Genomic DNA, 26,949 nt, shown 5'->3' with positions numbered 1-26,949 from the left:
TCTGGACACTCACCCTACCCAACCCAAGCCCACTCCCACCCCTAAGCTGTGCTGCCTCTCAGCCAGCTCCTACTGGGAGAAACCTTTTGACTCAGATCTACAAAGAGATAGATTTTTCCCACTCTAACCCATCGCAGGACCTAGTGGGGCCAGGAATTGGGTCTTGGATGAGATGTTATGATCAAAATTCTTAACCAATTAATGTTGCCAAGTCCCAAGATATCCTTCTGCAATCACCGTGTCTGGCTGAAATTTCTCTTTGAACCAATATATGAACTTGGGACAGGCACACAGTGTCCCCCCAGGCAATGGCTTACTTAGATAGCAGCATAAAAGCTTTTAGTTGCAAAGCCTTCTCATACCCAGGCTCACCTTAACAATACTCCTTTGTCCCTCCTCAAACGACTAAGCTCCTTGTATCCTGGCAAAGGGAGGCACAGAGGGGAGGTGACCAGCTTGGAGTTTGGTTTCTAATCTCCAGGGCAGAAATTCTTTCAAATTTGCCCAGCACCTGGGCTGACTGCTGAGTCGGAAATGAGAGCAGCTGGGGATGGGGATGGTTCTCCTCATGATTCCCAAGTTTTATAATCAATTCTATCCCCTCCACAACCCCAAATTTACAGCCTTCACGGTTAAACTCACATGTACAACTATGAACCTGTGTAGTTTCAATGTCTGTTCAAATTTTCACTTTGACTTCTTTTAGCCTTGACCTCCCCACTGCCCCTTAATTTACTGCTAGTCTCATGAACCTGCATGCATCTCATTTTCCAGGCTGTCTTCATGCACACACATTAATGTCTTAATGCTTTATGGATGAATTCACATTATCACAGAATGGTGAGTTCCTCATTTTCATGCTCAAGGTGTTCATGAATACTGCATAGTTCTTACCCACTGCGTTTTCTTCTGATGACTAAAAAAAGGAGAGAGGACATGACTCTTAAATATCCCCAAAGTAGGAACATATATTATTTTGAGAGCTCTGTGAAGGTACGTATGGATAGCAAAGCTTCTGATAAACCTGCAGTCAACTTGACCATTTCCCTGGGGCCTGATGCCTCTTCTCTCTCTGCTGGTACCCCTTTCTACCCCTCCGAGGCACTTCATAAACAGTCGAGGGCATCCTCAACCTTTTGCACCTGCTTCCCTTATCACAGATCACCCATTCCTGAGCACAGCTCACCCATTCCTGAGCACAGCTCATAGCAGTGCGAAGTCCCTAAAAAGTTAGCCTGTCTCCAGTTCTATGCCCACCCCAGCACTAGCAGTGATTTTTATACAGCAATCTATGCCTTCCTGTCCCGGTACTTTTCAGAGCTTCCTGCTACTTTCTGGAAGCTTCTGTGATTCTCCTTTCACCTCCTCTTATAGCCAAGAACCTTAGGGGGCTCTGAGTCAGGTGTTCATTCTCTGTGCTGCTTGCCTCCCTGGTGCCATGGACACTCACTTTTCAGGGGCCACCTAGGAGCCTTTCTCTTCCTTTGGGTAACAGCATTTTGATTTCTCTGTCACTGCTTTCTTCTCAGTTGTGGAGTTTACATCAGGGTATCCTGCTGGCTCTTCCCTGGCCAAGAGGTGGATGCATAATCAATTTAGGCAAATTTGACTCTTACACTTGAGCAGAAGTGATAAGATTAAGTCCCATTGTTCTGGCAGCAGAACCCTAAGGAGACTCTCAGTTACTTCCCATTTCCTGGTCTCCCAAAGCCATCCTGGTCCCAGCCTTTTCAAGTCTGTTTTGCCAGCATCCCCTCCAAATCCGTGAGCCACCTGATCATACCCTGTCAATACTGTCCTTTTACACTTAAGATAGTAAAGTTGGTTTCTGTTGCTTGCAGCCAAAGAATCCTAAATGATGCAGGTTCATAGTCCTTACACTCTTTATGCCTCTTTTCTTCCTATTTCCAGAAAAGGATGGTACAGAGAGACTCCCCATTTTCAAACTCCAGCAGATAACCTTGATCTCCTTTCTTACAGCCAATACCACGTTTGTATTTTCTGGAAGACAAGAACTTTTCTGCCCTCCTACTAAGCACACCATCCATAAAGTGGTAGATCTTGTCCACCATAAGTAGCTTTCATGCTGACTTTCAAAGGGAACAGAGGGATTTCTGTATACTTGTCAGGGAGGACTGGTTCCATGGGGGTTCCCCCAGTTCTTTCTCACCTGTCTTATTTTCCTCTAAAGCTGGTCCAAGTAATTCCAAACTCAAGATTGCCTTTGACTTCAATGCTTCCTCTGCCCCTCACCTCACTTCTCTCTTTCTTATCCCAGCATCTGTGACAGACTGTACATAATTCTTTGTTGGCTTCCAACTTCCATGCTCCAGCTCCCTCTCAGGTCCTTCCTGCTCTGGCTGCTGGCCCAGTCCCTCCACCGAAATCACCCTCTTGAGCAACATCTCTCCTGACTTGTGGTCAGAGGGCAGCCCCCAGGGAACCGATCCTCTCTACCGATTATAAGGAAGTCTTTCTGGTTCCCCTTGAAAGTCATTGAGAAAATTACTTATGGTGGACAAGAGCTACTGCTTTATGGGTGGTTTACTTTGTTGAAGGGCAGAAAAGTTCCTGTCTCTCAGAAAATATGGTTAAGAACCTAACACATTTCAGGCACTTTAGAGACTACAAAGACACTTAAAAGACTCTCTTTTCCCCCCACCTGGTGATAGAAGAGAGATGTGAAGAGAACGAATATTAAATCCCTATGGTGACAGGGACCTCAAACTCTGTATATGTGCCTGGCACTATACTAAGTACCTCTATGCATCATCTTATTTATGCTTACAACAGCCAGGAGGTTGACTATTACTGCCATTTGCACCTTGCAGATGAGGAAATAGGCTCAGGGAATTTAAATACACTGCCTTCTGGCTAGGATGTGGAGTCTGAACTCAGATCATGGTTGCTTTGATAAGACAAGAAGTCAAAGGCAGGGCTGGCATCTTTGGTGTGTGTTAGTGCAGTGGGGTTTGGTTTGTCCCAGAGCTCTTCACCTTGAATCTGTACTTGAATCACTAGAACCACGATCACTGTGCTATCACTGTGCCTACCTTCACCCAGGGCCACCCATCCCCCAACACTGTATGCATGTCTCAGTATTCTTTGGGTAAAAAGCCAGGGACCCACTCGTTGCTACAGATACCATTTTTAGGTATGCTTCTGCAGCAGACAGCGTTGCCCTGTACACACCTGGTCTTATTTGAAATCTAGGTGCAGATGGAAAGGACCTTGGATGGGGTGCCAAAAGACCTGAGTTTGAACTGCATTCTGCCTTCACTAGCAATATAACCTTGACCAAACCACAAATCTCTCTGAGCTTTGACTTTCTCATTTATAAAATGAGGATTAAAAATAGCTCCCTTACCCAAAGAGAAAGCAATTGTAACGCATTATATAAATTTTTGTTGGGAAGAAATGATTCTTAATTTAGAATGAGGAAGACCCAGATGATGGAGAGAAGTCCATGGGAGAGCTGGATAAAGTAGAGATTGGCTGATGCCACGTCTTGTGCCTTAGTTCCTAACTCTTCCTTCTTTTGGATTCTGTAACTGGCATCTTGGCTTCTATATACTATGGCTTCTATACTAAAATTATACGTGTACACATTTTCTTTGACCTCAAAGTTCATTTTTTTTGCCTCTGATTTTAAAGGAAACTCAAACATTTTCATGGGCCCTAAAAATATTGTGGTATAGCACACTATAAGTCATCCCAAATTCAGATCTCCTGCCTTAATAGCCCATTATGCTTTCCTCTGTGCAATGCTGCCTCCCAGAGCCGGAAGGGAGCGGAATCAGCTGCCAGGCACAGACTGAGAGCCCCAGCAGGAGAACTGGGCCTCTGAGGCAAGGGGGTGCCAGGGAGGTCTTTTCTTCAGCAGGTGGGTTTTACTGCCAGACTTACTGATGCCTCTTTTGCCAAGGTGTTCCTGAGAGGAAGCTGTTTCCTTCGTCTCCGACAGTGTTCTAGGATGGCCCACATGCTTCACTGTAGCCCTGCTTCTCCCTCATCCCTGATTTACCCCCAGGAGAAAACACTTACCTGTTATTGAAGGCTACTGTACTGAGGACTCTACATGCATTATGTTATTGGGTCATCACAATATACTTATGAAGGAGGCGATATTATCTCCATCATAGAGGAAGAAATTAACTCAGGGAAGCCAAGAGCTCTTGCCATTGGCACCACATGGCTGTGTACTTTCTATACTGGTTTGAGAAACCCCACATAACTGCTTCTGCCCTTATCAAACCCCAGTGCCCTCCTTGTGGAAAAAACTATCAGCCAGCCCAAGAACGCATGTGCATGCGATGGACCTAGAACTCCCTGTCCACATTGCCCATCCCTCTGCTGATCTTTGAAAATCCTGGCCAGTAAGCTGATGGAAAATGCATGACTCTATCAGGCAATTAGGGGAAGACTTAGGATCAGATTAGGTTCAGACAGTAGGATAGCAGTTCAATTTCTCACCCAGAGTGAGGCAAGACCAGCTGGATGAACCTCAGGTTCCTTTTCTTAGAAGACTCTGTGCTGCCTTAGACCTCTGTCACTGGCGTGTTTATAAAAAGAGGGAGAAGGTTGGAGGTAATCAGCCATCAGACCTCTCAGGTCAGGCCTAGACACACACAGAGTGGGTGTGCGAGTTAGAAAAGGGCGCCCCCTCTGGACGGATTATTTACAAAAAGACACCCTCAGGAGGCGTTTTAAATTTGTAAAACTGTCCTTTCCTCTTGGCTGCAGTGTCCAGTGCTGGGACCCAGGCTTGGCGTGGGAATAAGGGTTGGAATACATTCCTACTCCCGGTTCAGCCTTTCTGCAGGACCTGGGACCCGCCTGAGGGGCCTGTTTCAAGTCAGAGCCCTCTGTCTGTCACCGATTTTCCACAGTTCCTCATACCAGAGTCTCCAGGCTTTCTAGATGACATCTGTTCTTTTCCACTTTCCAATAGTAGAATCTACATTGACTTCAGAAAGAACATCTTCTGTTTAATCTTTGTGGTATAAACCAAATTGTGCACCTTGAAGGTTCAGGCTTGGCCTTAGGCAGATTCCTTAACTTCCATAGGCCTCACTCAGTTTTTCCATCTTGAAAATGGGGATAATGAAAACGATCTTGCAGGCCCGTTTCAATGAACAGACAGCACGGAACCCAATGCTGGCACATAGTGGGTCTGCAACACCGTGTGGACTATGGCCCTTGGGTAGCTGGGACCTACAGAGTACCCACATTGGGTGCTGTACAAGCAGTCCCCTCAAGTCCTACGAGCTGGGAGGTGAGGGATCCTGGCCAGTCCTCTCCTCCGGGTTTCTGCAGACACCTCAAACGCAGGAGAGGTGGCGGGGGCCAGGAGGACCGAGGAGCTCTGCACTGCAGCCACCTGCGCCGAGGCCCCAGCCGAAGGCGCGCTTCCAGGCGCCCCGGGCGCGGCCGACCCCCGGCGGCGGGAGACGTGGGGGTCGGCGGGGCAGCGGCCCTGCGTGCGAGCGGGCGAGCAAGGAGTTAAGTGGGGCCGGAGGCAGGGCGCCTGTCAGACGCGAGCATGTGCAGTTTGCAGCGCATCCATACTATGGGTGAGTGCCGCCGCCGCCGCCGCCGCCGCCGCCGGGGGCTCCGTTCGGCCCGGGCAGCGGCGGCCGCAGCCCCCGGACCCCCGCGCCGCCGCGGCGGGCGCCGACACACAATGCGGGACTAGGTGCGGCGCGGGAGGGCCGGCGGCGTGGGGGAGGCACGGCCCGCAACTCGGCGCGGGGGGAGCCCGAGCGCCGGGCGTGGGGGCGGGGAGCAGGCGGCGCAGGAGAGCGCCCCGAGTCCCGGCGCGGGAGGAGGAGCGGGAGCTAGCCGGGGAGACCGCGCTCCTGGCCGCACCTGCGCCCGGCAGGCTGCCGGCCCTGCCTTGCCCCTGCTCGCGGCCGCGGCCCCGCACCGGTAGGTGCCCCCGATGTCCGCAGGGAGGCCTTTCCGCCGCCGGGGAAGGTGGCCGCGCGGGGCGTGCAGCGCCGAGTGCGGGGGAAGCGGGCGACGGTGCGGTGATGGGGAAGATCCGGCTACCCGGCAGCCGGGCTAGGGGCGCAGCCGGATCCCGCTTCCTCTTTGCTTTCGGTTTCAAAGCGGCTGCCTCGGCTAGAGAGCGAGCCGCAGATTAGATGGTGCTCTCGGGCTTGGATTCCCTGCGGGGGATGGGCGCACAGGGGGGCGTGTTGGGAAAGGGGTGCAGGTTGGCAACTTTCCCCGCCTGAAACAAAAGGGTATCGGGGAGATGTGAGGGGAAGGGGCCAGCCGCGGATCTCCGGCAGCGGAAGGTTGACACCCCCTCTTCCTCCGGGCGGGCGGAGAGCATCCCCGAAGCCGCCTCGGGAGGGTGGAGGGGGCGTCAGTCTGGGTGGAAGCTAGAGAGCCAGAGCTTGGAAGTGGGAACCACGGATCCTCCTGAGTTTGAGGCTGAGGACTTTTCTGAAGGGGAGGGAACCGTGCCAGATGAACCCTCTCTCCAGGGTGCATGGAAAAACTAGGTGATGGTGGACTGCACACCTAGGCGTCCTCTCCTCCCCAGATCCGTGCCCTCGGGCCCAGCCCAGCCCCCTGGCTGCTAGCTTTCCATCTGCCCACCCTTTTCTCCCGTGCACTGTGACAGATGCGGGGCTGGGATGGGGACCATTACCGCAAGGGCAGGGAGATACTGGCCTCTTTCCCAGGTATCTTCCTTTCTCTCTTTCTGTGCCCAGTCAGAAACTGATCCCCTTCCTTTCCTTTCCTGGACTATGTCTCCCTCTGTCTCCACAGTCTCCTTGGGGGTATGTTTGTTTGGTTGCCTCAGGTACAGAGCTTAGGGTGGCAGGCTGTTCTGATGCCACTTCAAGCCCTCCTAGGAGGAAGAGAGCAGGACCCCGGGGAGCTGTGCTAGTGTAACCTTGGGGGCTCTACTCACCAATTCTCCTGCGTTCTCAGCAGCCAGTAACAAATGAGCTGTTACTCTGGCCTTCAGACTTGGGTCATCAGGAGGCCCGGGTTTTTCTCTTTGCTCTAACCAGGAAGAGGGGTCAAGGCTAGGGTTGAATGGCCTTCCTTGGGCAGGCGGAGGGGGGAGCAGGATACAGTTTCTTTCTCTCTAGAAAACAAAAGGCGCCAGTTTCCAGGTACCCACTCCCCGACCTTATGTCTCCAGGAACAAGGTGCCTCCAGCTCTGAGCCAGCTTGCATGTGACCACTGACTTCCATCCTGTGGCAGGACTGCCCATTGCCTTTCTTCCTCTTAGAAAGGACAGCCCTTTGAGAGTAGGGGTTCCCCCTGGTTGCAAGGCAGAGCTACAGCTGCTTGCCTGTGGAGACAGAAGGCACTGGGTGGCGGTGGGGGCTGGACTGCTGGGTGACTCCTGTCTGTTCCTGTGAATGAATTAATGATATGAGTAGTTAGGTCAGAGGTGGGCCTGCCAGGACACCTTGCCCTCAAGGCATGGAGGGGTGGGCTGAGATGAGGCTTGGCCTCCTCCCCAGGGCTTTATATCTGGGGTCAGAAATGAGTGGTAACTGGGCAGATAGTAGAGGCAGAATCAACTTTTTTTATCTGGTCCTTGGAGGGAAATGACAAGCTAATTTAGTGTTGACTTTGGCTACTTAAAGTTACAGGAGGGAGGGAGGTTCCAGGACCAGTAAGGGATAGTGGGAGAAAATGAAGTCTCCTGAGCTATAAATCTATATGGTTCTGGAACTTGTGGCCGAGGTCAGATGCAGGCGCTAGGCTAGAGAGCACCACCAGTCCCACTTCTAGGGCCCTTTCCCCTTTAAATAGACAGGGCTGATTATGGCTCAGTCCTCCTTTGGGTTTATCCCAAGCTGTTCAGAGCTGAGGATAATGGTATGAAGGTCTGACCGCCCCACCTCCACTGGTGAGAGAGGGGCTTTTCGGTTGACTGTTCCTAAGATGGGAACATGATACTCCCTCTGACTCCCTCTTTTAAAGTGATGAGGCATGAATTTTTACATTTATAAAGTGACTTAAGTGCCTCAGGTTCTTGAATGAAAGATGTTAAATGAGTTAGGCAGCCTTATACTGTGTTTATTTTCCTCGTATCAGATTCACGTATCGTTTCTAAAGGGAAAGGTGTCTTTTTGCAGGAAAGGGCTACATTTCAGCATTTGTCATCAGGGAAGCTCAGTGTTGGTTTTAAAAGTGTAGTTTTTAATCAGAAGGGCACTTGGGACAGCGTACTGGCAGCAGGTGTTTTCTGTCTGCCTTTGCTCTCCAGATGCCTTACAGCTCCTTCCTAGTAGGATGTTTCCTGGTAGGCAGTGTCACAGCCTGGATGTCAGTGGCAGTCACCCTCTGAGCTCTGAGCAGGGTCTCTGATGGTGCTGGGGATGCTGATGTTACAGGCTGAGACCTGGGTAGGGGCAGTAAAGTGAAGCCGCACGACTTTATCATCAGCACCATCAGATCTGGCTGTCCTTGAGGGAAGGGAGATCTAACCCTGGCACAGCCTGGCTGCTTTCAAACTTGTATCTCTTTACTTTCCTCTGCCCTCCTCCCCTACCCCGGATTTACAGACAAGGCAGTGTGGGTTTTATTGTATTTTTTTTTTTTTATTCCAGGAACATTCCTTTTAAGATGTGGGTAATTTCTGACTTGGCAAACTCTGAGCTATCCTTTGTGGCAACACCTGGCTAAGGAGGGAATGTAAGAAGGGAGTCTGATCATCTGAGCAGGAAGAAACTCAGCCTTGCTGGCCTGGTCTTTGGCTTCCACTCCATCCCCACCTCTCAGAAATCAGAGACTTTGTATTTAAAAAGTAAAGCGTAAGCTGATTTGGGGGAAGGGCTAGGAGGTGGCATTTTTGACTGTGGTTTCCACTGAAGGAAACAGTCACACTGAGGATTAACGCACTGGCTGTGGGATGCCTGAATGTCTGTGCAGAGGAAGTTTTCCTTTCCTAGGATTTAAGAGTGTTTAGACTTCAGTACTGGAGGAGACACACTGGTTACACTTTTTCATTGTGTGATAAAGATGCACTGATAGATAGGGTACCCATGGATTTAATTTCAAATGTACGTTTACCTGAGGCTTTGAGCTGTGGGACGTGCCATGCTGCTGTGAGTCAAGGAGAGGGACGTGGTTTTCACCCCTGCAGCTGACATCCATAGATAGAACTGAGGCTGGATAAGGAATCTATCACATTCCCAGGTGAAAAGGAGCGCCTGCTCCCTTTCCTTTGCTCACATCCTCCCTGCAGGTGTGGACTCCTGCCCTCCTCTGCCCTAAGTCTGTCCTCCATGTTCATTTTAACATCAGTTCCCTTATAAATGTAGTGGGGTTACAGAATGATACTGGCCCACTGCTCCCTCAGAGGATGGTTCTGAAAGGGAACTTTCCACCCTCTGCCAATGTTGGTGCTCACACCTTTGGGGCCAGGTCACAATCCAATCTGGCAATTTGAGGGGTAACTAAAGTCATTGCTAGTTCCTCTTTCTGAACATCCAGCTCCCCGTTGTCCTTTACTCTGCTGACTCCTCAACAGGGAGTTTGATATCCTCTCAGGGTTTTTGGCTCCCAGTGTGGCTGGTATTGTACAAGGGACAGCATCCTTGGAATTATGGCCAACAGTTGACAGTGGGCAGGACCTGGGTCCTCAGATGGTGCCTTTCTGCTGCTCCACCCTCTAGAAGCATGACAGTTAAAAAAAAGGCATGACCTGCAATTGCATTGTCAAATCCTAAGTTACCGTAAGGAGATCTCACAGATCAAGGGCATGATTGGAGAGAGCTCTCTCTGCCATTCTTTTCCTCTTCAGAAGCCCTGCATTCAGGACATACTGGATTAGCCATTTCTAGCTGCCTTCGCAGTTGGACTTGAATGACCAAGGCCTTCTGGCTGGTTCATTCATTCATTGTTTCCTTTCAGTTTTTAAGAGGCACTCCTGTCACATGAGCTTCTGGAATGGTCTGTTTCCATCAAAAAGGTCACTCACTCAGAGTTTTCCTAAGGCCTTGACACCCCTGAGGAACTAGGGATGCTGGCCAAGAAGGAGATTGAAGGACCACAAAGAAAGGGTTCTTTTCTGGACTTCCAAGGGGTGATTCATGCTTCAAGATAAAATGTGCTTCCTGGGGCACCCTGGTTTCATTGTTTGCACAGTCAGTGTAGGGACAGGTCTAGTACAGCAAGAGGTCCACCTTGCAGAAAATAACTGCTGTTCTTTGGAGCAATGATGGGGACCCATTTTTAGGCCACTGCCAGCTCCCATCTTCTTTTCCACAGCTGTCCTTGGCCAGACCCCACTTAGTCTCCAGTCCCTAGGACCCCCCCCCCCCCATTCCCAGTTGAAAAAGGCTTTCTAAAACCAGAAAGAAGGCAGCCAGGGCATTGGTCTTACTTTCATCTCCCATCTTAAAACAACCGTGGACAAGAAATATTGTCACCACTGGGCAACATAAGCAGTGACTCCAGACTTTTGTTTTGTAATTGTGTTTTTGCCTGCTACAAACAAGGAGATGACTTAAAACTTTCATATAGCCGGCCCAGTATCTAGCACACAGTGAGTACCTATTAAATCATCAGCTGTGGTCCTTGGATATGATCAGAGACCCAGATTTCTAGGTCATTAGGCGATGACATTTGTGTAGGAGCTGATGGTTGGCAAAGGCTTCCGGGGTTAGGAAATCTGGGATCCCTCCCTAACTCCCTTGTGCGACCTTGGATGGCCTGTTTCCGCCCTCTGAGATTTAATTCCACACGTGGAACTGTAGCTGGCTTCAGTGATGATAGCAACAATAACAAAGACAGCCACTGTTTATTGAATACTTATGATATGCCGGGCACTGGGCTAAGTAAGCACTTGATATAGGTTCTCCTCACACGGCAATGAGATAGCTATTATTGATTATCTCCATTTTACAGCTGAGGCTCTGAAAGATAAAGTCATTGCACATGTCACACAGCCAGATAGTAGCCAAATTGGGGTTTGAACGGACATCCATCTGATTCTATCGTGTTCTAAAGCCCTGGATGTCGTGGTGGAATAAATGTTGGGAGAAGGTAAGAGAGGAGGTACTGCTAGTTAAACTATAAGAAGGAGAGCTGGTGTGGATTAAACACAGCTAGTTAAAAGGAGATGGACGTCAAGATTCTCTTTTGAAAATCAACTTCCTGGCGAATGTTTGGGAAGAAGAGAGAGGTCGGTACCCCGCTTTAGGGAAGTAGACCAGATGGCCCAGGGGTTACCATAAGAAGACCAGGCTTTCTGCTTGGCATAGGAATATATCTCATAAACTCCATTTCATTGTGATGCCATGTTTTCCTCTTACTCAGCAGGCTCTCTGGGCAGCATTTTTCTTGTCACCCTACCGCCACTAGGCATAGTAGTTTATCTTTGCAGATTCTGGACTCCAGTCCTCATCCTCCAACCTAGTTTCTGGACCTTACCCTGCCCATCCTTACAGTCCAGCTGTGGACACCCTGATTATGACCCTGGGGCCCAAGTATACTCTGCAAAGTACAGCAAGCTCTGGATTATCCTGTTCTTCTGAGAAAATATTTGTGGCCACTGATTACTCCATTCAAAGGTGACCAGCTAGTTCACTGAAGTGATTCTCATATCTTTCATCCCTGTCTGTTCCAGGCAAGTTAACACTGTGGCTTTTCTACATTTTGAGATGTTTGTGGAAGAGGAACAAAGGTTGAGGTGGTGGCCTGGGAGAGGGGCTGACCCCCTTTGAGAGTTAGCATGTTGGTGCAGAATGGAGTGACATGCTAGGGGTCAGAATACATGGGTTCATGTCTCAGTTCAGTGACTCCGGGCATGTGACTTGAGACCTTTGGCCTTTTTTTCCCTTATCCATAAAATAAAAATGTTGGAAGAGATATTCTCTCACATCTCCAGCAGTAATGCTTGGATGATCCAGTGGAATCTGGATAATTTGGTCCTTTTTCAGATGATAACTCAGCTGGTCTGGAGTTGCAGGGTGTCAGAGCTGGGAGAGCAGAGGTGGGGTTGAAGGAAAAGGAAGCCACATTAGAAGTTAAGGGACAAAGTCACAGCTGGAGTAAGTCCCTTCTTAGAAAGGGGGACTGGGTTGGTCATTCCTTCTTTGTTTAAATGGGGCAGCTGAGAAGTTGTGTGTCTTCACCCTTATACTGGCCGTCTTCTAAACCATGGAGCACACCTCTTGTATCTTGTTTTAAAACTTAAACTTCACACCCCCCTCATCTTCTGATTGTCCCCAGGTGAAGGCAGCAGGGAAGGCATGCTTTGGTTATGTCTTCCATTCTGAACTTGGATTTGCAGACTCCAGGGCCTGGTTCAGCCCAGGATCTTCCCAGGGCTCCCAGGCATGGAGACTTCAGCTGAGGCTTTCCGGGTGACTCTGAGTTAGTGAGAACATATCCCACTTCTGCTTCCCTGGCTCCCCATGAAGGAGCAAGATCATACTATAAGCTCAGCCTAGGAACTCAGGGGGTCACAGCTTCTCTGTTCATGACATTGGGCCGCCTCAATTTCCCTTTGAACAAGCCATTTGTCCAAGGATTCTGCTCTCCACTGGGACCGCTTCTATTTTAATTTCATCATATCCAAGGTTGCAGACCAAATGATCTCCTACTGAATCCACCAAACCCATCTTTTCTGTCCTGCCTGCCTTGCTTTTTTTCCTGAGTTCCTTATTGCCCTATGTCAGTGATTTCTAATTGTGGTTACCATACCACTGGGAATCTGAGAAATGATTTTTGTTGGAACAGGGAAAAACATTTCAGTTTAATAGCTATGTTTCTAATGAGTGTAAAGAAACATGACTCATTGGTATGTACTCATAATGTGACTTAATTTTGTCTCCCACTGTCCCTTTATGTTGATTCAGTGGCATTAGTTGTTCCCCTGCCCTGGGAGGAAAATTCCATCAGGCCCATAATGTTCCAGGTCATTCTTAGGCAGTAGAAGTTCTTGTGGTCACTTTAAGTCACAAACATAGTCTCAATTCAGTATTTAATATGTCCAGTCCTTTGTCACTGGGCTGGGAAGGACAAGAAAGGCCTTACTTGGCCAGCACTGTTGTCTGCCAGCTCCTAACTTCCTGGGCTTGGCAGGTACTTAATGCTGAGTCTCTTCTTGTGGCCATGGTCATCAGTTTCTCGGAGACTCTTTCCCCCCATTACTGGGACCATTCACTTCCAGTTGTCTTGAAAAGAGCAAATTATCCTCTATTCTAGATCCCTGTTCTTTCCTCAGCCCCTAAAATCCAGCGATTCACCTCTAGCCACTTTCAGCTAAGGTCCTTCCATCCGTCTGAGCCACCCTCTTGGACAAGACCTCCTCTGAACTCGTGTGAGCCCCCTCTTGCACGTGGCCCACATAATCCAAGGAAACAATCACACATCCTTTGGCACAATTAACCTGGGAACACAGGCCCGCTCCCCAGCTCAGCCGTCTCTCTTAGCTCTGCCCATAGCAGATGGCCAACTTGCATCTCTCACCTCCAGCGTCTCAGGTATGGTCAGGTGCCAGTCCACCCTGTCCTCTCGGGTGCAGGGTCAGATATCAGATCTCCCGAGTGGTTCTGTTGAAGGACCTCTCAGCAGCTTGGGAGTGTCAGACCTGTTGTATCCAGGGCCTTGGTTAAGACTTTTGAGTTAACCTCCTGTTATGTGTGTGTGTCATCAAACCATAGCTGTCACAAGAAGCCCAGGAGTTCATGGATGTTACTGCTTAGGATGAGGCTACAGTACGTATATAACTGCAAATACAACAAATAAAAAAGGCTAACAACAACTCACACTTACTGAGTACTCATAATGGCAGGGACTGTGTTCGGGACAGTAAACATGCTCTTTCCTGTAACTTTCACAAGGGAGGTACTTGTAGTATCTCTGTGCCACGTATGAGTAAACCAAGGCAAAGAGAGGTTATGCAGTTTGTCCGAGGTCACACAGTTGGCATCAGAACCCGATTCCAATGGCAAGAATCTGACCGCAGAGTGTGCTCTTTTAAATGGCTACACTCTGCCTCTTCCTGCAAGAGTAGCGGGCAGCCTTCAGTCGTGAAGGCAGAACTCAAATGACTGGGAAACGTGCCTTAGGACATACTGTAGGTTCCTCACTCTGGCACTTAAGCTCTCCATGCCTTGCTTTTCCCTACTTTTCCAATAACTCCTTCTAGGCCCTTCACCAGCGCCTAATCCACATGCCCAACTCACCTGCTGCGCATCCGCCCCCAACCCCATACCTCATATTATTTTCCTGCCAGGAGGCCCTGCATCTGCTCTGCTGCCTTCCCAAATTCCAGTCCTTTTAAAAGTCGGAACCCGCCTTTGCTGCAAAGGTATGTTTGACGAAAACCACTTCAGCTGGGATCTTGTCTCCTCTTGCAATTTCCTTACTAAGTTGGCAATTATTCTGTACTTTTATGCAAAGAGCAGTGAAGGGCAGTTAGCATACCCAGAATCTGATCGCTCTGTGCCGCTAACTTCCTGCTGCTAACTTGTACAAGAACTTTGACCTCTCTGAACCGTTGGCTTCATCATTTTTAAAGTGCAGGTGTGGATTAGCTCCTTTCAGTTTCCAGTATTCTGTGCCTTCCAGTCCCCCCTAACTTTTCAGCCCTTGAAGAGGGGGCCTGAGTCCTGGCGTGTCTCAGTACAGCCCAGGACCCTGCACAAGCTCTTACACACAGACGGAACTTAACAGTAGCGGTTGGTTGGCTGGTGGGAAATGCTGTAAGTCTGCTCTGGGCTTGACCCAGCTTTTAGAAATCGCCTTCCTCTGGGTCATCACTGCTGAAGACTTCACAGTTTTCTTTTCTGCACAAGTTTATAACCAAAGTTTTGGGTCTAATCTGCTGCTTCTTTCCTTTAAGACACCCGATGCAATGCTGTTCAGGCCCACGCGCCTTTATCTGCAGTTTCAAAATCCAAAACATCCTAAAACCAAAAGCTTTTTTTTAACTCACGTGATGGCAGAGCCTGACCTGGACGAACGCAAGGCCACTGGTGGTCTCTTTACTCTGCGGAGAGTGAATATTCATAGTTCTGGTTGCAGAAATCTTCATGTGTTTGGCAGTGCCGCCCCGGACGCTGCTGTGGGGATTATGTAATCTACTGGATGTGTTCTATATTACCTTTTTCAAAATCTAAACAATTCTGAATTCCAAGTGTTTGGGATCAGAGATTGTGGAGCTCTGCAGTATTTCTCCAGGGGTGCTAATCGCAGCAAGGGGTTCTTGCGATGCGGGACTATGCTAACATCATTGACCCTCATGTGACCTTGCCTCACTGGCCTTGCCCTCATCCCGGCCCTGGTTCCAGTACAATAGCAGCCCACACCTTGGGTTTACCAATTTGTTTTTTTCAAATATTGCATCGCACTATCATCTATTCTGATTACTAAGCTTTTTATTGGCACCTCTTCAAGTATTGTATCCGAGTCTAGTGCCTTTCTTGCCTCACCGTAGTCCCAGCCCTGCTTGACTCCTAAACCACGAAGGCTTCCCTCTTCCTACTGTGACGTCTCAGGGGTGAACCGGCGTGTCATCAGGGTGGGAGTACCTACCTGCTAGGTGTCTGCACTTCACTTTAATACTGGGTGGGAGGGGGTGGCTGTTGGCCCCTTGGCTGAGTCAGCGCTGCAGAGACTCGTAAACTGGTTCCTACATCTGAATGTTTCTTCAGAGCCCACGTGAGCCAGGTTCCTCTACTTCCTTCTGGGAAGGGATGCAGGTATTCATTTGAGCGTCTTCTTGTTAATCCATACAGCTGCTTCAACCTGACATTTTAAAATTAAAAAATAGGGGAGGGTAACAGCTCAGTGGTAGAGCACGTGCTTAGCATGTGCAAGGTCCTGGATTCAATCTTCAGTACCTCCATTTAAAAAAATAAACACCAGGAAAAAAATTTTTTTAAATACGTACACAAATACTCTTGGAAGAACATGAATACAATAGAAAAATGTACAATGATAGAGTCTAAAGTGTTCTATTGTGTTTTATTCATTTTTTTTGATGAGGAAAACTGAGAGGAGAGGTAATAGAGTTGTGAGGGTTAGTGCAAGAGCCAGGCTCAGAAAGCCCTGTCTCTGGACCACCCACTAGCATCCCAGAATGGCAGGCTGCTCCTTTCCTTTCCTCCCAGTCCCCAGGTGTCCTCGGTGGGGAGGACACATGAATCAGTTAGCTATCCCCTCTTGACTGAAGGACACTTCTTTTAACCCTTTGTCCCTCTTTGGCAGTGATGGGCACGCCTGTGGGAATTTAGCCTGCCTTTTCCCCTACCATTAAATAACCAGCTTCTCTCAGATTCTGAGCCCTGAGTATTTCTGACCTGCCTTTTTAACCTTTTGGAGGTCCTCTGAGATCATTCCTCTATCCCTATTCCTGTCCATGATTCCTTGTGATATAGCATTTCCATAAATATCCTTAAGCATCTTCTTACATACTGTTTACTCAATCTTCTCATCCATTAAGAAGATATTCCCCAGACCAAGTCTGGCACCTATTTCTTTGACTTCTTCTAAACACATCTTTGCCTCCAGACATTCAACCATTTATCATTTCCCTGGGGCCTGCAGATGGCCTGTGGTCTTCTACCTCTTGTCATTACGTGCTGGAAAATGCTGAGGTTAGTCTCATTTAAATTAATTGAGAAAGTCCCGTGAAAATTGTGAAATGAAATTCCCCAAAGGTGCCCAAGTGAATCATTTTCTTAAGCCCCATGGACCGACCACGTCGTGTACCCATCATTCAGGAACTTCATGTTGATGTCTATAAAAGACCATTGACTTTATCCTGTGGGATTGATCATTTGAAGCCCCCTGAGTCTGCTCACCCCTCCATTTCCCTCAGCACCACAGTTTCCCTTGCTTCTTGGGGCACAAAGTAGGGGCCCCTCTTTTATCAAGTAAATATTTTTAATGCCTCCTAATTACTCCGACTCAAATTCATAGATAATATGACACACCTACATACATAAATTTTTTAAAAATCAACATAATGCCTAAACTGTAATACAAAAGAGAAATAAAGGAAAAGTTAATTATAATACAATGTCACATATTCTAATATGTAATTGCTTGGGCATGACTCCCCAGAAAACAGAAGGAAGGAGTCCAGTGCTTGAACCTGTACATAAAATCACTGCGAATGAAACAGCCACAAATACACACAACAGGCAGGTGTGTAGTGTGGGTGACTCCAGTACCAGGAGAGGTGCTGCTGAGGTTGACGTGATTTTCCCACATGGTGAACCACTCTTGATAAAGCTCCGAATAAAAAGCAAAGGATCCCCTTGATTTGCCCTCCAATGGCATTCCTGGAAAATTCAGTGTATGCTGAAACCATGCAAAAATCCTATGCTAATTTCAGAAAGGGAGTTTGGTTCTAGATGCAGATAATTGTAAACGGACTTTTCACCTCTGTGAATGCCCAGCTGAATGTTCTAAAGTCATATGGGAGCGTTCTTTTGTGAGTTGTTGTGGGAGCCGCAGGGTGTCCGGCATTCCAGGTCCCCACCAATAAGTACCTGTAGCACTCCTCACCCACCAAGTGATGCAGACTGAGGGCCCTCACCGCCCGCCATCCCATGGGGTGGCCCCGTTGAGAACTGCTGTTCTGGAAGAAGGACCGGGACTGGAAACTGGGAGACCTGTCTTCTAGGTCTGGCTGTAGTGCCTTAGTACTTATGCCACCTTTACTCTGGCTGCCTGGGTCTCCTCTCGGTAAAGGGATTATAGTGACACTCATGTCCTGCTGGCCTTTGGGACTGTGGCTCATCGTGCTCCCCTCCATGACCTCAGGACACCCTGAGCATCCACATGTGCCCCACAACATATGTCCCAGCCACAAGCTCTCCCTTGCTGTGGTTTTTTTCCTTAGTGTTAAGCATCCTTAGGTCTCCCTTATCTAGGAAAGAAGAAAAGAGGAAGGGAGAAAGGACCCCCCTGCTCCAGCAGCTTTTCTCTCTCCTTCCCTTCCCAAGCAAACTTCTGAAGAGTCACCCGTCCACACTGTCTCAGCCACCTCCCTTTGCAGTCACTCCTCCTTCTTAAATGGTCCTCAATGACCTTTTTTGCTGCTAAATCTCTTCATTCCCTGTCTGGTTTGTCTCTGCAATTGACCACGACCACTGACACTCTCCTGCCCCCATTTCCCTGGCGAGGTCCCTTCCTGGGTGTCTTCATCCCTTCTTGGCCCTTTCCGAGACCCCTTCACAACACTTCATCCTCCACCAGCTCTGGATGCCACCCCTTGCACCTTCTCCCCTGCAGGCTCCTCCTCTCCACTGCTCCATCCAGCAGGGGTCTGACACCTGCCTCCAGCCTAGAGTGCTGGGGCATTTCAAACTTAGAGCACCTGAAACACAGTTCATCATGTGGCTCCTCTAATACACACCTTTGCCTGCGTCCTCCTCTCTGGGAATGACCCTGCCCTTGCCCAAGTCAGAAGTCTGGGTGCCTTTCTCGAACTCTCTCTTCCTCTCCCTCCCACCACCCCCAATAAATCCCTCACCCAGCCCTGTCAGTCCTACTTTCTTAATAGCTCTGGTGTCTTCACTAATTGGCTGCTTGACCCTTGTCGGCATTTAGGATGACAATTTCTATTTACTGTTTGGGCTGGATTAAAATCTTTAGAGCCCCTCCTCACTGACAGGCTTAGGGTCCCCTAAGTCATTAAAAATACATCAATATAATTCTCAATTAGAATATAAAATCATGTTTTTGGAAATAACAGAATTTATTTGTGTACTGAAGCCACAATAGCTTCTTTTGGAACCTCTCTCATCTTCTCCTCTTTAAAACAATTTTCTCTGGTGCCCCATCATGGCCAGTGCCCTAAGCACATGTCTACCAGGATAGTCGGGCAGTCCAGGACCACTTAGAATGTCAGCCGCTGTGGCCCGGGCTTGGGTCTTTGCCTCCGGGGTCTTTGCATGTCCCTGGTGGTGGACATAGATACTGAGTAATTGTTAAAGGAACATGTGAATGTGTTACAGCAACCTGAATCCTGTCAAGAGACCAAGCAACACTTGGAGGGTTGAAGAACTCAGCTTTATTATGCCAGTAGGCCCAGAGGAATTAATACTCCAAACTCTGGACCCCATCTGTAGGTTTACACAGGCTTTTATAGGGTTTTAGGTTTTGATTAAGTTTGTGCCATATGCAAATTAGGTGTTAGAAATGGACCAATCAGGAGTGAGCTTTTGGGAACCAATGGAATTTTAGGGGTAAATGCAAATGAGGTGTTAGAAATGGACCAATTGGGAGTTTCATTTTCCTAGAAGCAAGCCATTTTACAGAAGCACAAAAGCAGGAAGGCAATGGCCCTGTCTGGGAGGTCTTGCTGGTCCCTTTGTGGGTTTTGCCCCTTCAAATGAATGCATGAAGAATGGGGTTAACTTGAAGGAAGTTCATTTAAGTAAAAGGTTGTCAGAATGGAAGTTATTATTGTTATTAGGTTTCTGGTATTTGACACTACAGTAGAATTTCCAAGATTTTATATTTCCGATGTTCTAAAAACAACAAGCCCCTCTGCTAAACTTCAGCTTTCGCACCCCAACCAGCTTAGTGTTGAGTAGTCTGCACATAATAGGTGCATATAAGGATTTCTGAATTAATAAACAGATGAATTTGGATAACAGGATGGTTTTCTCCAACCCCTTCCCTGCAGTGAGTCTCCTTAAAGAGACTCCATCAGCGATCTCTTATTTAGAGGGGCGTTATTTCAAGAGGCCACACCCAGCTGTGACAGACGGGGTACCTGGGGAGGGAGGCTGTGCCCGTCTGTGTGGGAGGGAGGAGGTTTACTTTGGAGTTGGGTGGCAGTGATGGTGGTGGGATGTAGGAATCGGGGTATAGAAAGCCTGAGTGAGATCTCAGAAAGGAGGAACATGGTATAAAGTCCTAACTTCAGGCAGTATGAATGGGACTAGCCTACAAGTTTGTGGGAGGTGGTGGTGATGAAATACCATGAAACACTCAGAAGGCTGTGGCTTAACACATATAGCCTGACTCATTACCGTGGGCTTGTGGCTGTCAAAACATCTTCAGCAAATATTAACTACATACAAGAATAGATCCAGAAGGTTAATCAATCCTGTCCTTTGGTACTAATAGGGAGGCCTCCTGGAGGATTGCTGATCTTGGGGAGAGGAAGGAGTAAATAAGTGGAGAAGTAAGAAAAGGGGAGGGCCACACCGGAGATGAGGTGTATCTTATACGGACCTTTTGGCAGAGCTGGAATTTTTGTATCCAGTGTAGACATGTGATGACCAATGTCCTTCCTGGATTCACCCTGCACGTCTGCTCCACCCCACCCAACTCCCTGTCTAAAGGATGGGGCCCCTTTGTTGTTTTTTTCTCCAAATTTGTTATTTGGAAGTGGTTTCAAACAAACTTACAGAAAAGTTACCAGAATAGTCCAGATATATACTCTTTATCCAGAGTCACTATTTTTAACATTTTCCTCATTTACTTCATCATTGATGTTCTGTCTCTCTCTCTCTCTTTTTTCTGAACCTTTTTTTTTTTCCCTGAAACTTTTAAGAGCAAGTTGCCTACATCATGGCCCTTTCTCTCTGAATATTTCAGCGTGGATTTCCTAATAAGGATACTGTTTTATAGAAACTTCAGTAAACTGAACTTTAATATGATAGTTTATCTAATCTGCTGGCTGTATTACAGTTTTGTGATTGACTTAGTAACGTCCTTTACAGCATTTTTTTCCTCTCTGGTCCAGGCTCCCGCACTGCATTTAGTTGTCATGTCTCTTTAATCTCCTTTCATCCAGAACGGTTCCTCAGCCTTTGTCTTTCATGACATTGACATTTTTGAAGAATATAGCCTCCTCCTTCCCCTTAAAAATATATATATATTCTTCCCTTTGGATTTGTGTGCTGATGCCCCACGTTTAGACAGTGGGTTATATGTTCCCGTCCGGCATATGTGTGAGTGATGTTGTGTCCTTTTCTGTGTGTTACATCCAGAGGCACCGGAGGGCCGTCTGTCCCTTACGCGTGGTAAGTTTAATCACTTGGTCAAGGTGCTGTCCTATTTCTTCACTGTGCACTTTCTAATTTTCCCTCACTACTAATAAGCAATCTATGGCAAGACACCTTAAGACCATAGAAATATCTTACTCGGCATCAACATTTTGCCTCAAGATTTACTATCTCCCCTGGATTTGCACATATTTCTGGATCCCAGGCAAAGGTTGGGAGTTCAAGCTGTCTGGGACCAGGTAACCCATTTTCGAGGGCCTTGCCCGGATAGGAGGGCCTTGCTGTGTGGGGCCCAGCCCTGTTGTGTAACCGCATTTCCACAATAGTTTGCCTCTTCCTACTCCCACCAGGAACAAAAGCTCATTCGTCATTCACTCAACTGACACCTAGGAGTGTTCTTACGAAAGCTTCTCAGCTTTATTTGGGCACAGTGGGGTATAAAAAGAAAGCTAGTGCCCTCTGAATGTCTTTAAGAAGCCTACTGTAGGGTTGGGGAGACAAGACTTGGTCACTTCAAGGTAAGGGACTTGTAAGTTGTCAGTACTGTAACCCCACAGGACAGCTCAATGTTTTAGAGTCTTAGAGAAATTTTAGAGAAGAGCTGTCCTGTGACCCTGGAGAATTAGGTCCCCCGGGAGTTTGGGGAAGGAGGGATCAGAGTGGGTTAGGTACGAAGCAGGGACCTTTTCACTAACATGGATAATCTTTGAGTGGACATTGAAGAACGGGTGAATGTGGGTAAACGGCGATAGGTAAGGGCGTTCTGGGGGCGGGGACCGTGTGCACAGGGACTGGGAGATGGGAGCATGGATCTAACGATTGGTTCACAATGAGTTATGGACCAGCCTGGATAGGGCCAAGGGTTGGTGTAGGGGGCGCCTACCTCATGCCAGGCATTTTAAAAAATAACTTTTCTGACTCCAAAAGTAATACATGTTTGGTATAGGAAGTTTAGAAAAATAGTTATATAAAGAAAAATTGTAATGAAGTCACTGTATTGTTTCATCCAGAGAGAACCGGTTAACCGTGGTGTATTTCCTCCAGTCTAAGATCTTTAGCATTCTTCTGGCAACACCTTTGTCTGGGGCCATAGAATCAGTAACCTCTCTTAACTCCTCAGAGAATATTAATTGTACTTTAAAAAGCATTTCATTCTGTTGACTTTATATTCATTTTGTTTTTTATCTAGAACTTCTGTTCTTAAATTTAGTGCTTCTTTGGGGGTTTGGGTTTTTGTCAAATGTTCAGTGAGTCTTGGTTGTGTTCCCCTCTTAGTATTATGAGCTTCTTCAGTCGCTTCTTCAGTTGCTTCTTCAGTATGAAGCCTGATTCCGTGCTCTAGAGCTAGCCGCCCCTGGTTGTGGACGGGAGGGTGGGATGTGCCTGCTGGGGACCTGCAGGAGCTGTCTGGGTGTCCCCTCTCTCCCTATCCTAATTTCCTGGCACAAACCTGGTGGAAAGGTGGGGCAGGGGCCCACTTGCCCTGCTGCTCCAAATCCAATGACCAACCACTCAGGACCTCTCCTGGGCCCCTAGTCTGCTCGCTCCAAACTTGGAGCCCTCCTCTGACTGAGTGTAGACGCCTCAGTCACACTGCTTGAGTTCAAATCCTAGCCCTGGCACTAACTAGCACTATGACCTTGGGAAAGCTATGTAACTCTGGGTCTGATTTGTAAAGTGGTGGAAGTAACAGTCTCTATCTCAAAGGATTTTTCCGAGGGTTAACTGAGATAATATGTGCTTAGAACAGTGCTTGAGAGATATATGTGGTGCATGAGTGTCCGTTATTATTATTATTATTATTATTATTATTATTATTATTATTATTATTAGTTTTATTTTGGGGTGTTATGTTTTCTCGATCAGTTTATCCTCATTGGCATCCATCTTCAGGGAGTCCATATAATTCCTTCTTGTTTTCTGGTGCTGTAATGCATTTATTCTTAGAAGACATCTTTTCTGTCATTTTCCAGGTCCTTGGGGAAGACAGGTATTTGCCTCTGGGCTGTGATCTTGATATAGAGTCATGCATTTCCTCCAAGTTTTTTCTTTCCTGTGAGTATGTACGAGTGTGTTGTTTTTGTCTGTAATACACAGAGGAAGACATCCGCTGCCACCTGTGTCCGCTTGCACAGGAGCCTGGCCCAGGGCAGGACTCGCCACCGGGGTTGGGTTCCTGGATGTTGACTCTGTCCTCTGTGGGTCTGGGAGGTAATGAGTTTCTTCTTGGTCTTCCTCGGGCTGGTTTGAGGCTGTCCTAATGAATGTAATGGGTCCTCTGCTTCCTTTGTCAAAAGGAATGTTAATTATTTTCAGCAGTCTAATTACGTGGCTAATGAGAGCCTGACTGAGATAACATTCCCTTTAATTACTCTTGCCTAAGTGCTGTTTGGAACCATATTTGAGCATGTGGCAAGGCTCAGTGCTTTCACAGTAGATGGAGCTGTCGGGGAGAGGCTGAGTGAGGGGCCAGGTTTGCTGGGCTCAGGGCTCAGAGTTGAAGTGACTGGCTGCAGTCAGTTCCCAGCCCAGTGTATGCTGGCCTTTCCTCTGGACCATTACTTAAAGGAAAGGGACAGTCAGACTGGGTCATGTGTAGCAAACAGCAACTATCACAGCTCCCCCAGAACAGCTCATTCTTATCTTCCCCCCATGCACCTGCCCTCCAGGCTCCTCCTGGCCAGGCCAGTCGCTCTTGGAGGACCTGCCCCCTTCCTCTTTCCCCCATTCAGCCCTTAGATTCTGAGTCCCTAATGTATGTCCAGTTTTATCCAGGACATAAAGATGCAAAGACAAGGAACTCATGGTCCAGATAGCTTTCCAAAACAAAATTTTGATCATGTCCTCCCCTCTTTGCCCACGAGAAATGCCACATGTTCTGTGTTATGATCCCTTCCCCCTTCCTGGGTCTATCTTCTGGATTGTGGCCTTCCTTTGGTTCTGATGTGGTATCTTCCAGTCACCCGACCTTTGTGGGCAGGTCTTGGAAGGCAGCTCTCCCACGTCTGGGTGGACTTGAGCAAGCCGGAAGGGGAAGCTCACAGGAGATTGCCATGAGACCCAACGGTCAGCTCCAGGGGCCCACTGCCATGGGTAAATTAAGTCTCCTAATTCCAGTCCACACATGTGCATCTCTCATGAGTGGTGTAGGGGCAAGTGTGCTGGGGAGAACCTTGGCCTTCCCATTTTCTAGCTGTCAATTAACCTCTGAGCTTCCCTTTTCTCCTGAGTAAATTGGAGTTGATGCCTGCTTCATGGATTCGTGCAGGGGACTCGTGGGATGACCTGTGTGACAGCTGCCCGGCACACAGAAGGTGCCCAATAAACGTGGGTTTTTAAACACTCCAAGCAGCACCCCCTACACTGAGTGATAGCCAGAGACACAGGGGCTGGCCTTATTCTCCAATGGCCAAGGCGTCTCCTGGCCTCTTGGATATGTCACTCTTCAGACAGTGGACAGTGACTTTCATGGAACAAGGGTTTATCCTCCCCCATCTCACAGTGGTGGCCCTGGTTAACCAGGCCTGAGCCCGAGGAAGAGAGGGAGGGCAGGGAGTGTCTGTTCAGAAAAAAAGGGTTTCCAAGAGCAAGGAAGTGAAGCTCAGCTTTAGGTCTGTGTGTTTGGCAGCCTTCTGGGCACCCTTGGTAAGTTCTAGAGCAGCGCAGACCAGTGGAGCTTTCTGTGATGTTGGCAGTGGTCTACATCTGCACTGTCCAGTATGATAGACACTTGCCACATGTAGCTCTTGAGCACTCGAAGTGTGGCTAGTGTGACGGAGGAACTGAGTTTTTTTATTTTATTCATTCTTAGTTCATTAAAATTAAATTCTAAATAGCTACATATAGCTAGTGGCTATCAAATTGGGTAATGCAGTTCTGGAGTTTGTAGAAAAAGACTCCCTTTATGTACTTTCTGTTCTTGGTCTGGGCCATGTCTCCAGGCTGCTAGATTGCACATGCCCTGTTTGCAGAAGATAGTCAGGATGTGCTAGGTTGCTGGCAAGGGCCAGGTGAATCAAGAGGAAAAGACAAAATCTGAGCGGTGCCCAGAAGGGTGATTTGGAGCCCCCAAAGCTATCGCCATGCTGCTGAGATGGACCCACTGTTCTAGGCATCCGACCTGTTTACTCTCAGTTCCGCCCCTTCCTGTCTGCAAGGGGCAGAGCCACTGGTGTTCACAGCGGTAGATGCGGGCAGGTGGTGCTCAGATGCATGATTCTCATGCTGACTAAGTATGTTCCAGATGAGGGAAAATCACCTCTGTTAGTCAGGATTTTCTTGATTGCAAGTGACAGAAAATCCAACAAACTAGTTGGAGTAAAAAGACATATTCACTTTCCTGTTAAAGTGACACACCCAGGCTAGAGAGGACCTGCTAACATGCTTAAATTCTTTTGATCGGAAGCAGATGGAGATTCCAGGCCATTAGGCAAAGGATTTCACCTTCCCTTCATTGGTTGATAAAATTGCCAACAGCTGATGCGGACTTCACAGTGTCCAGCCCCTGCCTGGAGGGGGCGTCTTCAGTTGACTGGCTGCATTTATTTGGCAATAAGGTGCTTTGTCCTGACCCAGCTGGCCCTGTAGGGATCACTAGATGAGGACTTTTGCAATCAGGGGCAGGGAATGTCTGACTCCTAATTACACTAAATTTAGCTACTCTGGTCTTGCTATTTCTCAAACTTGCTTAGCTTGTTTCTGCCTCAGAATCTTTTTTCTTTCTTTCTTTCTTTTAGTGGAAGTACCGAGGATTGAACCCAGGACCCTGTGCTTGTTAAGCATGTGCCCTACAACTGAGCTATTACCTTCCCCACCCAGAATCTTTTCACTTACTGTTCCCTCTGCCTGGAATGCTTTTCCCAAAGCTCTTTCTTTGGGATGAGAGAGATGCACGGTTTCTATGCCCCAGTGCTAGCTCCTTAGGTTTATGACTCGCCCTCCGGCAGCCAGTTTCTTTCTGTCCCTACCAGGCCTTTCCCCTTCTTCGTGGCCTGCTAGCAGACATTACAGTATGTGTCAGCTGCCTTTCTTACTGTCTGTCTCCCCAGAGAGTTGTGCACTCCAAGGGGGCAGGAACCTCGTCTTGCTCACACTTCGTACAGTGCCTGACCTTCAGCAGGGACTCAGCGAATATTTGTTGATTACTGGAATACAACACCTCATATAAACAAACCAGCCTCCGCAGGGCTTCTTGGACCAGGTCCGCTGGTTGTTTAGAAATCTCTGGGGGTGACTTGGCTATAGACGGCTGTGAAGAGTAGGATATTGGGTGTCATGCTGTTGGGGTCCAGAGTTGTCCTCCAAAAGACCCACTGGGCTTCTTTCTGCCACCACTGGGGAGCAACAAAGGGGCAGGGTCCCCACTGCTCCAAAGGCAAAGGTTCACCTGCGGGACATCATAAGGACACTGGCAATAATAGGGAGAAGCAAGATAAGTTAATTCCTGGTCACTTTGCAGGTGAAGCTCTGAGGCCACTGCCTGTCCCTTTCCAGCTGACAGAAGGAGCCTTGCTGCTCACACGTGACGAGGATTCAGGGCCCCTCAGCTGCTGCCTGGTGGGATCTGCATAGGGGATTATTGATGAAGGGGAGGTGAGGCAGCTCTTTACAGTAACACATGCCTCGCTCTGGGACGGCGGCCAGACAGCTAATTAGAGAGCCCAGCAGCTGTCCAGCCTTTCAGGCAGCGAGCAGCAGCTACCCAGTGCCAGGGGGTGGGAAGGGAGGGAAGGAAAAGGAGCAGTGGGCCAGAGACCACCCTCCAAGGCAGAGGGAATGGGCAGTCGGGATTGATTCGGGGAGGGGGGACATCGGGAAGGGTATGTCAGGTAGAGTGGGCTGGATGGGGAGGAGGAAGGAAGGAGAGGAGGGTGTCAGGACCGGGTAGCCTGCAGGTGAGACAGAAGACAGGGTGGTAAGGTGTCCAGCAGGCAGGGACAGCCAGATTCCGAGCTCAGAGTGAGGGGCGTGGAGTGGAAGGAT

General features: G+C 48.3%; 1 protein-coding gene across 3 annotated transcripts in view; it reads left to right on the top strand.

Moving 5' to 3' along the window:
• Window positions 1–5,580: 5,580 nt before the first annotated feature.
• Window positions 5,581–26,949, top strand: part of TMEM229B (transmembrane protein 229B) — a 38,756-nt gene continuing 17,387 nt past the window's right edge. For all 3 annotated transcript variants that reach the window (XR_004320779.1, XM_032482228.1, XM_032482229.1), the window contains exon 1: window positions 5,581–5,928. The gene's annotated coding sequence lies outside the window, so the exon portion shown is untranslated. The remainder of the gene's footprint in view (window positions 5,929–26,949) is intronic.

The sequence above is a fragment of the Camelus ferus genome, chromosome 6 (genome assembly GCF_009834535.1).
Source record: "Camelus ferus isolate YT-003-E chromosome 6, BCGSAC_Cfer_1.0, whole genome shotgun sequence".
NCBI lineage: Eukaryota > Metazoa > Chordata > Mammalia > Artiodactyla > Camelidae > Camelus > Camelus ferus.
The sequence above is the reverse complement of the archived record's forward strand: the minus strand, read 5'-3'. Positions and strand labels throughout refer to the sequence as shown.